Raw genomic sequence first — 17,020 nt, 5'->3', positions numbered from 1 at the left:
TCATGAGCTGCAGTTCAGTTTGTCAGATGCAAACAGTCATTCTATACCACCCTGTGCATCTGATGAAGTCAGCTACAGTTCAACAACCTTATGCATTTTAATAAAATTTGCTAGTTGGAAAAGGTGCTACCAGACTCCTGATTTTTGGCTACCACTGTATGGACTAACAAAGCTTTCCTCCTATAACATAAAAAAATAACTTCTGAACTCCATGTGAATTTTGATAAATAAGGCAGGGAGGTTGTAAAGAACTATTATCTATCCACTTTTTCTCTACATTACTAATTTCCAATATCAAGAAGATATAATATCAGGTACACATATGGAAAGTTTCACCTCTTCAAGAATGTTCTCTTCATTTTTAGAGGATACAAACTGACAAGCATCCATCATAGCTTGACATGCACCCTTTGTGCAGATGCAATGATGATGCATAAGAATAGCTTCTTTGCTCTCATTGCTGTCACTGAATAGGACATCAAATCCGTTCTAGGTGCTCAGTCAGGTCTTGCCATTGTTCTACTTCTTTTATTGTCCTTACCTCTCTTGAAAACTTGGTTCTCTTCAATGAGAGGGAACCAACTGATCAAAATATCCCTGTAAACCCAATGGTGATTAGTATGCAATAAGGTAGCTAAATTGTTACATATCTCTTTCAAAAGTTATTTCTGGAAAAACAGAATGGCTATGTTTTCATGAGCTGATAGAAATCCTTTTCCTAAGTACCTTCAGATGCAATCTGAGAGATTCTTCATGCAAAACACATAAATGGAGATTACATAAACTATTCAGGTTCTTGCTATTCAAAACCTTTTACTGCAGTTATTCCCATTAGATAAATAGTCATTGGCCAATATCATCTTAGGGCCAACTAATTTGGGGACAAAAGACTGTGTATTACACAGCAGGATGATGAAAGCACAGAGGGATTTATTTTCAAAAGCAGTCTATGTAATGATAGTTCTATGGAGTGAAATGTTTATATACAGATGCTTATACAAATCAGGTGGTTTTCAGCATACCAGCACTTTTTTTAAGTGGGCAGGAGGAAGAAGATAGGACGATCCCATGTAATGACATCTTTCTTTTTTAAATCAATATATACAATGAATTGCTGAATTTGTCTAGTCCCTTAGGCTGAGGCAATTACCATGAGTAGCAATTAAAAGTGTTGACTGCTTTAGGAGACAATCTTTATTTGAAACTGGATAGAGGAAAGTACACCCTTGCCAGTTTGCCAACCGATCTGTGTGTTTTCATATCGTGTTACCCTTCTGGGCTGCTTAACTGGTTTGGAACTTGGAAGCAACTCTATTATTATTCTAGACAGTCCATGTGATGCTGGACAGACTCATATATGGTCACTGGCCAGTGCAGCTTCTGAGGGTTCCATCTTGTCCTTTAACATTTGTATTAAATTGCTGGGGGAAATAGTAGAGAATTTGGAGAATTTATATTACCAAATGTTAATTAAATACATATCTCTTTCCATATAAATGCATATAAATTCCATATAAATATAAATACATAATTAAATACATGCCTCTTATAAGAAAGCTGCTTATGTTCTGAACTGCTGTCTTGCAGTAATAATGGACTGAAAAAGAGTGAAGAAACTAAATGGATCCAGATCAGAAAGTGAAGGCAGATCATGGAGTAGATTCACTCTTTCTTGGATGGGGTTGCCCTCCTCTGAAGACTTGGTAAGCAGATGAGTACTGTATATTTCTCACCCCCAGTCTACTGTCAACACATTCTATGAGGCCACTGCTTTAAAAGTGTTCTGAAATGTTAGATTAGATTATTACAGGATGAGGTTATTAAGTGGCCTGTAATTCCCTTGTTAGAAAATTTACCATTGACCAATCCCATTATGAGATCTATGAGACAAATCTATTATCCCCCAGGAAATTTGACGAGGTGAGTAGCAGAACATAGCTCCATGCAATAGAAGATTCAGTGTAATCGTCTGTGGCCCCACAGTCTAGTAAATTAGACTGAAACCGATATATGATAACATTTCCTTTTCACAGATGTGCTGTTGCTAGTCCTAGCAATTTTCTTGTGTTTTTTTTAATTTGTTCTCCAGCCACAAAGAAATATTTTATGTATTCCTAATTAACAATGCAATTTTTTGAAATACCTACCTCATAAATACAAGAATGAAAAAATGCTTGTTGAATATGGGTGATTTACCTGTTTTGGAAAAGACAGTCTTTTCTATTAATCAAGGATGCTGGAATATGTGTTACTATAGCAGAGATTTTGTAATATCTTACAATAAAACTTGTATTGTTGATATTACAGTAGTGAATTCATTTGTAAACTAGTGACTATTGATAAGTACAAAATATAAGGTAATTTTTTTTCTTTCGTAATTTGTATTTTTAGTTTGTACTTTTACTTTTTAAAAAAATTCTTTTTCCTTAAGATTAAAGATTGTCTTGTTGATTGTGCATGTATAAACTAAGTAAATTTTAAAAAAATAATGAAAGAATGTCAAAATTAATTGAAATTTGGTGTTCATTCAATATGTTTGAGGTATGATTTCAACTAATGGTCTGTTACTAAAATAAGCATTCAAAATTATCCTGGATAGCAACTCTCAATCTTCTTTGCTACTTATGTTTAAAAAACAAACACAGTTGTTTAAATGCAAATAAACTCAAGGAAAAGAATCCAAATGATTTCAAACCTCCTTGCTTTAATAATGTTGAGTTCTTTGATTCTGTTGCATTATATATAAAGTTAGTAAGTAATTACTTCTGAAAAAAGTTATACAGGCAGATATTTTTTGCCTAATATCAATATCCGATTATATATTTTGTGAAATAATTTAGAAAAAGTTAATCAATGGATCTAGCTAAGATTTAGCATTTGTAAGCTTTTTTAAAATAAGTATGTGCTAACTATTCTTCTGAAATTAATGTGATAAATATTTATGACTGGATTATGCCATTAAGATTCCTGGGGGAAAACGTGTAGTTTTGGGCAAAAAACATTCAAATTACATTACTGTCAAGTATTCAGTCCCATTATGAAATTAGGAAACTTTACCTAGAAAAGAGCTAGATCATACTTAACAGTTTCTGCTGTAGAACATATGATGATCCCAAGTTTTGCAGCTATATATGTTTCCTATTAAGCACCGAATCTCCTGAGAATGCTTTATGAAGCCAGCTGGAAATGCCTACAGAAAATGTTCCTAGCCACATAGTCTATTTTTCTTTATTAATGCACAAATTAGAATGTATCATGTAATTGGAACATTTATTAGATAAATTATTTATCATATCGTCAACAAAATTAAAGTTCCTTACTCAAGGGGAATATTAAAACAAATAACTGAAAAGGAGTGACTGGCTTTTTCATTAAATGGGAATTACTTACCATGTATTCCTGCTTTCCCCTGACAAAAGGAAGAGTCCCAAAACTGTTGAGGAGGTGGCTCCTCTATGTAGTAGATTAAGTCCAAACTTCAGATGCACCCATCCAGATCACACTAGAAGGACAGAAGAATCCCTCAACCTCTTACAATGCCCACCTGTCAGCTTTCGAAACAGAGAGAAAAAACCTTAGGCATCCCTGCATATCATTGGTCTTACATTGTTGGACTAGGAGTGGGGAGCCCCACGTCCAAGTCCATCCTTAGGCATGGAAAGTTGCCTGGGCCACTCATCTTCTCTAAGCCCAACATACCTCACAGGATTGTGGTTATGGGAAAAAACAGGTCTTGCACCACACTTTGATATACATGCATTCCAAATAAAAATACTAGATACTATATATGAAGATGGAGGAAGCTACTAGCTTTCTATTTTGAATGCGTAGATCCCAGAGAGAGGTGTATGAAGTGCTCTCTCCTGGTCAAGGAGAACAGGAACACAGCATAAATATCATCTATTTCTCTTTTCCATAAGCGGACATTAGAAGCTCTTCAGAAAACAGAAGAGTAGTTTCAATCCAAGAAGGAAAACTAGGGACCTCAATTTAAAGAATCTGTTCCCTCAATGCATCATTTGCTGAAGAGAAAACATCCATTTTGCAATGCCAGGAAAAGAGTGAGATAGTCACTTTCTAAATCTCTTGACAGTTCCAAATATTAGTTGATGTGACTGTTCCCTTCACCAGATCAAAAATGTATTCTGGGATCCATTTATCTAGAGTTTGGCAGGCCAGCAAGATACAATATCTCAACCTTTAGAGACACAGATGATTTAGGTACTTTTCTTCCTACTTGAAACAATGGATCCTGCTCATGGATCCTGCTTTGTAAAATAGTGTGGTTTTATTAAAGTTAAAATATAGTGCACCATTATGTTCAACCAGGGCTCCAGTTTTTCTTGATGATGTATAGGCTGAAGGAAAGACAAAGCTGAGGATCTCAGGAGAGGACAGCAAATATTGAAACTACCATTAGAAAAAAATATTTGAAATATATTTTGAAAAGACAAAAATGCTGGTAAGTTCAAAAGGAGCATAAAGCAATGTGACTTCAGTCCATCACCCTTATTAAATTTAAAACATGTATTGAGAAATGATAACATTATTGAACAATGTAATTACAGTAAGGGGGCTTTATGCCATAAGTACAAGAAGAAATCCAATCTAGAGTAATGCATGTTTGTATGAAAATATGACACGAATTATTAGAATCTCTGTAGCTCACTCATGGTATTTGGATACAATCTTCTATACCTATAGGTAGTCCAGATATCTACCTCTCAGCAACTGGCCAACCTTGTTTGGGCTCAGAATCTAAGCATGATAAGGTCTGGTTAGTATCTGGATGGGAGGCTGCCAAGGAATATCAGGACTGTAAGGTAGATTAGGTAATTGAAAAAAATCCCAGAAGAAAGCAGTGTCAAGCTACTTCCATACTGTTGCCCAAATAAATGTCAATGTCCATGAAGCCATCATGAATCAAATTTGATTTGACTTACCATATAAGCAGCATTATGATTGTTAATAGGGCTGTATAGGGTATCATTTCAATTAAATATTGTTATATGGTAGGCCATCCACAACTGAAATTAGCTTTTCAGCGTTGAGTAAAACTTTCCCTGACACTTGATATAACACAGATTCCTTTCATCACCTTGAAAACTTATTGTCTGGATTCATGCATCAAGCCAAGCCACAGTTTGTTAAATAAGCCATAATTAGTTGAGCTTACACGTTGTTCTAAGCCATTAAACATGATTCACTAAACACAACACTTCATGTTCATACACCACACTTAACCAAAACCAAATAAAGTACATTCTGGCTTACTATGATGTGTGAACTACTAGACCACAGGCTGACAGGCCGAGAAATAACAACAGAGAGGAGGAAAGAAAAAAGGAAGTCAATGGCAACGCTGACAAACAAAGCCCTTTCTTATACAACCTCCCTCCCCAACATGGGGGAGGATGAACGATGCAGAGTTGATGTAATAGGCAACTTTTTGAGCCAATTATTGATAGAAGAATTTCAGGAAATACATAATTTATTCCCTCAAAGAACTTTCCAAGCTTTGAAGCTTTTCTTTTACACAGTTGTAGCCCCAAAATCCTCTCTGGCAGATTTCCATGATTGTTTATACAGGGGATGAAAAATGCTGTTCTGAGTAACAGTGAAGGCCTGTATTTCAAAAACAGTGTTGATTCCTCCACATCAAAATAACTTTTACCACTATAGACAGAGGGGCTATGTCAGTTAAACTTAGTAATGGGGAAATGAGCATTACTTAGTGTGCTGAACGGCCAACTTGACTTGGGAGACACATTTCGCCAAAACACAAAAAGATTATTCACAGTTAAATCTGAAGAAAGCTGGCTTTGTTCTGTTACAGCAGACATACTATTCCAATTAGGCTAATCACTGCATATTCTAAATAGTCAAAGTACATATACAAAAAAGAATAATTAATTTTTAAAAATTAAATACAGCTTTAGGGAATTGGAATTATTATTTTAAAAAGTGATTCCAGGAAAAGGGTGTAAAGGAATGTTTTAACCTATTTCCTAATTAAAACTAACACATCAGAGCTTCCAAATGCTCCTCAAGGCAGGAGGTGAGTAAGAAAAGATGCTCACCGCAATTCAAAGTAGGTATGATAGCTGGGTTTAAGCATGATGCTAACTTGGCTTGTTAGTGTTACGTATGAACCAGGCCTCTATGATTTATTACACAATGTCTTATTTATTTATCAAATTTTATCACCGCCCATCTCCCTCGCAAGGGAGTCTTAGCTTGATGTGTAAACCCAACCAATGTTTGTCAGATGGTTTGATCATATATGGCTGCATTTTTTAAGCAGGGCTTCCTTACATTATTAAAAAAAAAGAGGGAGAAACCAATTCCAATTGTGTTTACAAAAGTAGAAACAGGGTTAAAAACTATCTGGCTTGCTCTACAATCCATATCAACTATTTACTAAACAATTACAACAAAAAGCAGACTATGCAACACAACACCATGAGTCATATCTAGTTTGGCCCTAAAAAAGTAACACTATCCATTTAGGTATTGGGTATTATACGATAAAGCTACGAAGTCTAAGTCAACCTTGTAGATGAACTTTTAACAGAAGCCATGGAAGATTCAAAAAGGATAATCTAGCTGACCTTAAATCTGCAGTTGCTGGATAATGTGAAAAACAACAGATTCTCTTGTAAAAATGCAGGTTTTTATACATTACCTATTAGGGGAAGAGCTACACAGATCAATCTACCTAGAAATTGGCCATTCATACAGAGGGTATTAGGATTCTTCCCAGTGAAAGAGCCCAGAAGAGCTCAAAGCCACGACTGCCTGGTTCACATTTTACACATGTCAACTCAATGCCTAGGTCCTTATCTCAGCACATTCAAGACAATATGAGAACCAGAGCCCTATGCGTGTATGACTAAGCACTTGTAATTTTGTTTCTCCAACTCACAGTTCTGCAAAAGGAACGATCTTGATTATATAAACAGAACTGCTTCTCACTGTTGTGAATGGAATCTCAGGCATATACATTCCATCTAATGCAAAATCAGGGTAGATCGCAGCCCCCCCATCTCCCCCCATCAAATTCTCATAAAAACAATAAACTTGAACAGCACCAATACCAAAACATCTCTCAAAGTTATACAGTCATGGGGTTAAAAGTTAATTGTAAGCAAACTGATTATGAGCAACACGTGTTGTTTGTTTCTTTGTACAACACAAGGTATGATTAAATTTCAGTAGAGTAGAATACCTTAGTTGGTAGCTGACATAAGTATGTTAAAGATGTTCTTGAACTTTTTGAGATTACTGCAGTAATAAAAGCAATTAAACCATATATCAAATCACTTACTCTGTTCATACCAATGACAATATTCTAGCCTAAACATTTATAGTTATTGCAGCTTAAGTCACCAAGCATAGAGTACTGAAGTTAGGCCAAACTAGTAAATGCCTGAAGTCAATTATTGTAGAAATGTTGTAGTAAAGGAGGCAAGGGGGAATAATAGTGAGATCACATCAGTAGAGAAAAAGTATTAAATCTTCCTCTCACTGTGTTCCAGAAATTCCCTCCCCAGCTATAATTTGTACCAGCAGGGAAACATGGCTCAGAGAAGGGGGACAGGAGGCTTGAAAACCCTCTATCACTCTAAATGGACACAAAGTTTTTCTCTCGCTGCCCAAAGCTTACTTGAATTGATCGCATCAACTCTGGCTAGTAAAGGTGCTTTGAACTTAATTTTTAAGAGATGTTTCCCTCTGTAGCCACCCTTTAGAAACCATTTTTCAGGCTTACTTTTCTTTTTCAAATCACCATTTTGGAAAGATCAATTCTAAAAGAAAATCACATTATAATTCAAGAAATGTGTCACTGTTTACTTGACCTTAGAAACATTTAAACTCAAAAGAAATCCAGATACTGCAGTACAACAGAATGTGACTAGCAACTCAGAAATGGTGAAGCCAAGGAATGAAATCATGTGACTTGTATATTTGAACAAAATTTCCTCAATATGAAGACAGCATTTAAAGGCTCTGATGTACAGGCAGTTACAGAGAATATAAACGCAAACATTGAAAAGATTCTACTTGTTACACCTAAAAAAACCTAAAGAACAATACCAATTTGTCTGAAAGCTCTATAATTCTGCACACAAAATATGTATTATTATACTGAGCCTAAAATATTAATTAGCAAAACATTGAAATATTATTTTTCTTTCTTGTTAGAAAGCTATGCTTTAGATCTGGACAAAGCCCAAATTTCAAGATAGATCAGGATAATTCAAAATGGATGTTTGATTACTTGAGAAGGAACAAATGGTTCCAATCCACTGTGATACCAATCAAAATTCTCTGCAAAGCTCCAGTCCCACTGTTCTGAAACTGGTGGTGTTGAAGAAGCTATTCCAAAAAAAAAAGGAAAATAGGAACTTATTTAAAAGTTCATGATGGGGATAGAAGGGAGGAAGAGGAGAACCTGCCCAAATGTTTAAGCCTATCCACTCAGTGGTGCCTTCGATGGATGGCAATATCATCAGGAAAGGGTCTGTCATCAATGAGCAATGCCAACTGTTCAAATTGTAAGCACAAAGAATTTATTAGGAGTTTGGGGGACACTGCAAAAAAAGGCAGGGCATGTAGCTGCTGAGGTCTGGAGGCAATTTTGCCCAGGGCCGCAACTGGGGGGGGGGGCAAGCGGGGCACGTGCCCTGGGCGCCGTGCTGGGGGGGTGCCAAAATGAGTGCTGGGGGCACCAAAATGAGCACTGAGGGGGTGCCAAAATGGGCATGGAATCCATGTTTGCCCCACGTGACAAAGACCCTAGTTGCGGGCCTGATTTTGTCCCCCAAAACAGTGCAGGATGCCTCTAAGGAGCCACACCTGACTCAAAGGGTTGCTATTTGGGCTGGGGTCAAGCTGGGTCACTGTAGTCATTACACTTTGGGAGAACAGTATCAATTTCTCCTTTCCTCCTACTCTCTAGCAAGTTCTAGTAGCAAGACTTGCATGATCATCTGAGGTGGCGGCCTATAGCATTGCCCTTTGTTTAATGCTTCTTGAGAGGCTGTATAACATTGGTTGTCCAACAGGGAAGGGTTAAAAAATCCGAATGGCTACCACCATAATCCTTTCTACTAAGTACCCCTGGGAAAAGGCAGATACAGCAGCTGGTCTCAGTGTTCTTTTCTCAATTAAAGAACAGAGAAGAAGAATCAAAATCACCTGAGAGATGTTTTGTTTCTTTACACTTCGGGGAGAATTGTCCCCAAGAGAACACCATTCTGTTTTTCCAAGCTGTGTTTTGCATCCTGTTGGATCAGAACGGAACACAAGTACAGCCATGTTGGATCAGACCCAGGCCCATTTTAGGCCAGCATTTTTGTTTTGGTCCTAATGGTTTAAGAAAGGCAGAAAAACTGTTCTCTGTCCCATGCACAATATTATACACCTTCCTTAACCATGTCTTCTCTGAGTCATCTTTTTTTAAAGAATTCCAGATGTTCTAGCCTTTTCTTGTAAGGAAGATGCTCAAGTCCTCTTTTTGCAGCATTATGATGTCATTTTTCAGATCTGGCAACCGAAACTGCATACATGCAAATATTTTAAAGATGTGTGTAAGGATATTAGAATGTTGGCAGTTTTATTTTCAGTCTCTTCCCTACTGATCCCTAGTATGAAATACCAAATTGCACTGAATAGGCTATTTCTACAGCCTCAGACTTTTACAAAACCCTAGTAATTAGTTAATTCTACTAACCTTAATAGTTAGTTCTAGTCACTTGGTAGAAACAAACTTATTCTTTACACTTTAAAATAAAATTTTGGTTGTTCTGATATTGTTGCCCAGCACACAGAACTTAATCTTGAACTGCAGTGTTGTATTTCATTGGAAAACATTGCAATATTTTTTAAATCTGCAATTTTCCAAATATAAATCGTGATTAATATGTTAGAGCTAAACTAAGAAATGGGAGGTAACAATATTTGAACTGAAAATAATGGGAACCAGAATTTCAGTTATATTCTTTTCATTTTCTTCCAAAATTTGCTTTCTTTAGGGTCAATTCCATCAGATAAAAATCTATCATATACCAAGTTAACATCTAACACCTTGCCTGTAACCTCAAGCAGTTTTGCTTATTCTAACTCAGTGTTTCCCAGCCTTGGCAAGTTCCAGGTGTGCACACTTCAAATCCTAAAATTTCTCAGCACTCATGGTCATTACTAAGAGTTCTGGATGTTGAAGTTCACACACCTGGGATTTACCAAGGTTGGGAAACACTGGAACTTAAGGACCTAGGCAGAGATTCAGGCAGGTGATCTTGCGAGAAGCCAGGGACTGAATTCCAGAGCATCTGCATAACCAAGATTATGTTTTACCAAGCAATGGTCCTTCCCATTTTATTTATTTGTTTATTTATATTTCATATTTTGTCACCACCCATCTCACTAAGAGCGACTCTGGGCGGTTTACAACAAAATTAAAATAACCACAGATTAAAATGCAATAAAAGCAAAATTCTTCATAAAAATATAAATGTAAAATATAAAATCCAAGATGGCGAATCCAAAGATCTTAATTTAAATACATTGAATTCCCTGGGCCTCTTCAAGGTGCTAACCATCCCCACGACTGATTACCCCCACCCGTCCTGACTAAGCAAGGACCACGCTGAGACGAGGAGAAAGTCTCTAGTGTTTTATTAACTGCTATTGTAGACTGAAAATCCTACCAACCTGAAGAAGCGTGGGAAAACCCAGACAGATAAACCCCAAAAGTCAAGGCGGGTCTGTTCTGGGTTTCTTTGAATGACAGCTCAAAGTCTCTAAACTACGCATGCATTTTCCCTGCTGGATAGGGGCCCTCTCCTGCTCACCATCCATACTCATGAGAACCCCCGCCCCAAGTGAGATGGCAGAGCCAGGTCTTCACTCCCTTTCTTCCCTCCATTCCCTATACATGGAAATAACTATTGTACCTTCTGGCTTCTGACAATTACAATAGAAAAGGACTTGAGTTTTCCATTAATCTGTGCAATCTTGTTAAGGTAATATATATCTTCCCTTAAAATGATTTTCTTTTGAACTTTGCATAGTGAACTATAGAGCCAAATGTAAATTTATATCCTAAACAGATGAGCTTGATAACATACAGTACAACAATACTGTTTTCTTCACTGCCTCTATTTCCAACATTTAAAACAATTTTATCCACTCTATACATTTTAGATTATCTATAAGAAAAAAAACACCCATTTTTTCAACCAACTCTGACCATAGCTGGATGGCACACTAATGCCAGCTTATAGCTAGTTGCAATGTCCCTTGTTTGTTCTTGCCTCTGGTCCTTTTTTAGGCCAGAACAAACAAGAGGAGCAACCTGTGGCTTATTTTAATGTCATTAACAAGTTTCATCTCTGGCCAGAAAAGGTCTCTTTGGACATGATACATTTGGTCATGCCTTACTGATCAAAATAAATCACAGAAAACTGTTGTACCCATCACAGTTTTATTCATGGATAAGGTATTAATCTGAGTTGCAATTTATGTAAATTAGTCCTTATTAGCCTTCCTCATGATCATTCGCATCTTAGATACCTCCTGATTGGATTATGGCAAAGCACTCTACATGGGACTGCCCTTGGAGATAATCCAGAAGCTTCAGTTGGTCCAGAATGGTGTGGGTAGTTATGGACACAACCCATTATGCCCATGGGAACTGCTATTCCTCAACTTGCCCTGGCTCCCGACAAGCTTCCAGGTACAATTCAAGATGCTGGTTATCACCTTTAAAGCCCTACATGGCACAGGACTGAGTACTTGCAGGACTGCCTGCTTCCAAGGACATCTTCCTGCCTCACACGTTCCCATAGGGAGGGCACACTCCAGGTCCCCTCATTTAAGTATTGCCATCTCATGGGACCAAGGAAGCATGCCTTTTCAGTGGCTGCCCCTGCTGTCTACAAAGACCTTCCCCAACATACAATGGGCCCCAATCCTGCTGGCCTTTGGAAAAGCAGTCAAGGCTTGCCTCTTTCTCCAGGCATTTGGGCCTAGGTCAGTATAGGCCCCATTGGTTGTTTTCATCTATTCCATTCAGTTTGCCGTTTTGCACATCCTGGTTATCTTTTAATGATATATGGTTTCTTCTTGTTCTTTAACGTTCATATTTGTTGTATGTCACCCAGGGTCATGTTGGTTGAGTTATATAAATGTGGCCACATAAATGCTTAAATAAATAAAGATCAGCTATCAGGACAGACCAAATTTTGTGCCACCTCACTGATTGAAGGAAAGCACATTAAAGCAGCTGTCTGGATGACTCCTTAGTCTCTTTACTTCTGGTGGAAGGAAGAGAAACATTTTTCTAATGCCAAAAGGAACAGATGCAATTTGTTGTTAGTTACATCTTCAGCTAAGCTATGATTGTAAAATAATGACTATATAGCTCTTGAGGACCAACTGTGGCATATTTGCTACATCTTAGACTGGATTGGTGCACAGCTGATAAACAGAAAACTCTGCAGACAATAGAAAACTGCTGGCTAAGGTTAATGAGCCACAATTTTTAAGAGTTCAAAAACCACAAGATGTGCACAATCTTTATGCATGCACTAATGTAAAAAAATAATATAAAATCATGATTATACTGTATTAGGTAGAAGCCTTATGAGTTTTTATGCTGGTTCCAAGCCTTCCAATGTCTGTAATAATGGAAAAAAACATGAAAGGTCAGATTAATCTTCTCTTTCCAAGCAAAGCTTACAGGCTCAAGAAAGGTAGAGAATAGTTTTCTCTCTTTTGATGCTCCTTAAAAAGATCTTGGAAAGAGTATATTAAAGCCTTATGAATAGGAAAATGGTGTGAAACATGAATTGAAGGAAGAGATCCAGCTCTGATTTGCTATGATGAGAGAAAAAGAGTTTCTGAAGAAGCAGATTGATCCTCCTTCCTAAGTGAAACAGCATTGGTGAGAAAGAGTGAAAAGGCCCTAGAGTGGCCATTCCTATACCGTCAAAAAAAGACTGCAGACTGACCCATTTCCATATGCCAATCTAAGACGTATAGATGCAAATTTAGAACTAATTACTGTAATTTCAGTAGAAACACAAACAGCTTTCAACACAGTGCAGGGTCATTCAGCAGGAGGTGAAAACAGTCAAGATGGCAACCACAACCACTTGAGCAAAGCCCCACCCCCTTTTAAAAGGGGGTGGGGCTTTGATTGGTTGCAGCCACCATTTTGACTTTTCTGACTCCAGCCAAGGATGCCCTTGGCACAGTGGGAAGACAGTAACCAAGAGGCCTGTGGGCTGGCTCATTCCACTAAGGGGCAACACAAAAGTCCTGCTTTTCCTCCCTTCTGATGATTGTTTCTCTTTGAAAAAGATCACTCTTCAGAAAATACTCTCAGGTAGAAAACTGTTCCCTGCAAAGTAGTTATTTGTTTTACTGGGCTTACCTACCACTTCAATTGTTCGCTGACTCTGAGTAGCTTACACTCCTACCATGCAAAAGGAAAATTAAAACAACTAAGAAATTAACCAGATAAATAACATTACAAGGTTTAATACTCCTATGCTGAGGAATCATTAAAAAACCATATATGTACACTTGTATGCAGGAAATATCTCTCTCAATGCATCTCTCTCTCAAAGCCCTGTTGAAATAATCAGACTGCTTTCCTAAATCCCTCTAATGCTGAGGAGAACTCCAGAGGAATGCTGGAGATATGGCTATCCCATCCCATAGCTTGGGCCAAATTCCCACACAACAGCTGCAGGGTCCCAAGAGATATCTATGACCGATCTTAGTAGCCTCCTTTCTTACTTGGGCTCTGGCTTGCTCATTCCTTGACAACTAAGCCAGGTCTCACTCCTCCTCTTTTTTCCATGCTGTTCAAACCTTGTTGGCAGCTGCCTCCGCTTCCTCTACATGCTTCTTCAACCGTCACCCTTTTTATTGGATGTTTTTATTTGAGTTGTAACAGTTTAATTCTAAATGCTGTTATTTTATCCACATGTTATTATTAACTGCGTTAACGGTATTTTTAGTGGAAACAAGGGATATAAATATCCTATCTAATAACCATCAATTCCTGTTTCTGACATAAGTAATGAACAAACTTACTGAATATAATGGACTAAATGGTATTATTAAAATATCATAAGTCATATCTTCCTAAATCAGGACAGTGCCAATAGACTGTTTATCTGTACAATGATGTTAATGGTTAAACAATCCACATGCCTAATTCCTCACCTTCAAGAGCCTTTGCTTATTTATCAAGAAAAAGGGACGCGTTATTGCCAAGATAGCTGCAGCTCTGCCTGCACTATGCTGGGTGATACACTGTTTCCCCCTCAATTGTTTCCTAAACAGACTTCAATGTCCCAATGCTAAACCATGACTTAGCTCAAGCAACCCCTAGTCCATGAATTCCCAGCAGCTTTAGCCCTTCAGATGTTGCTGACTACAGGTTCCCCATCCCTGATGAATGAAGACATTTAGGATTACAGAAAAAAAACTGATGAATGAAGACATTTAGGATTACAGAAAAAAAACTTGCTGCAGAGCCTACATAGCATTGATGAAACTTAATTTATTTCCAGTGTGCATGCTTGTTTGATATTAGGTTTGTCTACCTAAACATGATTAGTTTAGAAAACCAGGCTGTTTAGGATGCTTATTGGCTAATGATGATATCAAGTATTCATACTTCTTGTGTCTTATAACCAGATTAATGTTTAAATATTGGAAATAATTTTAAAGAGAAGGACTGATTTGCAAATGTACAAGTGAATAAAGTTGATATCCACCAAAAAAAAAAAGTGACAGAAGGTCAACTGCATGGATAACAAAAGGATTTTGGGGGTTATAGTTCATCAACATCTGAAAGGGCACAGGTTGCCCACCCCTGATTTATCATTGCAAAAATAAGATATAGTGACCTTTGGGCTTGTGTACTCCTACTAATCCCACCAGTGCAGACTAAAGTGGCCTTAAGTGGTTAACAGTGTTCTGCAGTGCTTCAGAGAAGATTCCAAAAGCAGATGGGGATTGAACATCTGTCTCCAATCCATTAAAGCACCCAGCAGCATCTTGCATGGCAGCAGTAGGCAGGGGCTACACCTGCACTCTCACATGGTTGGAAGCACTTTTTGGAGCTTGAATCTAATCGCTGCATAACCGTTACTGGTTAACTTTTTATATAGTTAGTTGAGGCAAGTATACTTCAAGCCATAGTTTATGAAATTGGCTTCTTTTTAATCATCTTGGAGTTAAGATTAACTAGTTTGTCCAAGTTCAGATGACATGCTAAATTGTGATTATTCTAAAAGGAAGCATCTAATCTCCTCTGTGGCAAAAGGGGGAATGCTAAGTGCACAAGGCCAAGATTAATTCTCACATATAATTCAGCATTACATTTCAAAATGGTCATGGTAGCTTGTCAACTAGAAAAAGAATTGTGCATTTATGTCTTGCACGTCATATGACTGGGCTCATCCATATGCTTAGCCATGCTTTGTGTTAACCATAATTAGTTAATAACTTCACTATGTCCAGAACTATAGAGCTTTCAACTAGTTCCATATGTGAACCTAGCCTATGAATTGTTTTCATATTACTCTAATACAGGATAGAGAACTCGAGAATCTTATGATGTAATCCCATTAGAGATGGATGTTTGACTTTTTCACCTCCTCTTAATTTCTCATTATTTCTTCACTATGCTTGTTACATTTTGTTACTTCATAAACTTGTGCCCAATTTTGTTTAACAGCACCCAGAAGATTGTAAGTATTTCTGTATGTATTTTCTCTAAAGTAGCGTTTTTGAGTACACTTTTCATAATACAGTAGATGCTCAGTTAACTGGAACTCAAGCAACCTGCACTCTTAAGCAACTGGCACAAAAATCAAACCAGAAAAAAACAGCACTCTCAAGCAACCAGAAAAAAACAAAAAACCAGGCACTCTCAAGCAACTGGTAAAAAAAAAAAAATCTGTATCTCTCTGCTGCCATCTAGTGGGTATTAGGGTTTAATAGTAACTCTCAAGCAACCAGAAACTACATTTATCTGGCATCTAGTGGGAGGAGATGGGCAGTGACAAATTTGATAGATAGATAAATAAATCTACCAATCCCCATGGGTGCCAGTTAACTGAGTCTACTGTATACACATTTTTCCTTGTGGAGGTGCGTTGCAAAATTCTAAAAAAAGAATTTAGACCCATAATTGTATTTCTACACTGACCAAAGGGCCCACATCAATTGTAAAAATATGGATTAGGCCGAGATGCAATCATTCTAGTAGAAACTGTACTGAAGGTTACTGAAACTTAATCTCTTTCTTTCTCATTCAACTGGTACAACAGATAGTAGGGTAACAAAGCTTCTCTATTAGACGGAGGGAACAAGGGAATGATCAAAGACCACAATATTTTGAAGGTTTACCTTGGACTATAGAAATATTATGGAGCTGCTGTTTAAGAGCAAACCAAAGAATCTCTAATCCAGTGGAAAACTGCTAATCTGCCATAAGCAATTTCCTGCAGACATGATATTGAACTATAAACTAGTCTTTATGGTGCCTTGCCCAGTACAAAAAGAACATTAATGCATTTGCTGCTACCCGAGGCTTCATAAATTAACAGAGCAATGCCTGAAGGACAGGGCAAATAACATTTCATACTTATAGTCACCCATTTCTACCACACCTAGACTGCAATACACTTCCTCCTATTCTCCTAGCACATACGGTACTAAAGTATGGAGAGATTCATCTCCCTCCAATTACTTTTCTTCCCATATCAGCAGTACAATTAGTTACTTTCTGTTCTCAGCAACAGCTGCTATTCTCAACATTTATGGATGCCTCTCGGCAAGTCACTGTTGGCAGCTGAAGAAAAAATGTGGGGGGGGGGAGAACAAACAAAAGACTTCTTTGCAATGGAATTTAATCTGAGGATATTAGCCTTCCCAATTTCAGTGGACTTGCTATAATTCTGGATGTATTCCAATTTCTATTCATAACAGT

The 17,020-nt window shown here is 37.5% G+C and overlaps 1 protein-coding gene across 5 annotated transcripts in view; it reads right to left on the bottom strand.

Moving 5' to 3' along the window:
* LRRC8D (leucine rich repeat containing 8 VRAC subunit D) overlaps window positions 1-17,020 on the bottom strand; it is a 72,573-nt gene that overhangs the window by 48,096 nt on the left and 7,457 nt on the right. The window contains exons 1-2 of one of the 5 annotated variants that reach the window (XM_063298234.1): window positions 3,985-5,208; window positions 3,391-3,551 (exon numbers count right to left, since the gene is read on the bottom strand). The exons of 1 other annotated variant lie outside the window; for it this stretch is intronic. The gene's annotated coding sequence lies outside the window, so the exon portion shown is untranslated. 3 more of the 5 variants (XM_063298233.1, XR_010067587.1, XR_010067586.1) reach the window with 3 other exon arrangements.

This window comes from Candoia aspera, chromosome 3 (assembly GCF_035149785.1).
Source record: "Candoia aspera isolate rCanAsp1 chromosome 3, rCanAsp1.hap2, whole genome shotgun sequence".
NCBI classification, from domain to species: domain Eukaryota; kingdom Metazoa; phylum Chordata; class Lepidosauria; order Squamata; family Boidae; genus Candoia; species Candoia aspera.
The sequence above is the reverse complement of the archived record's forward strand: the minus strand, read 5'-3'. Positions and strand labels throughout refer to the sequence as shown.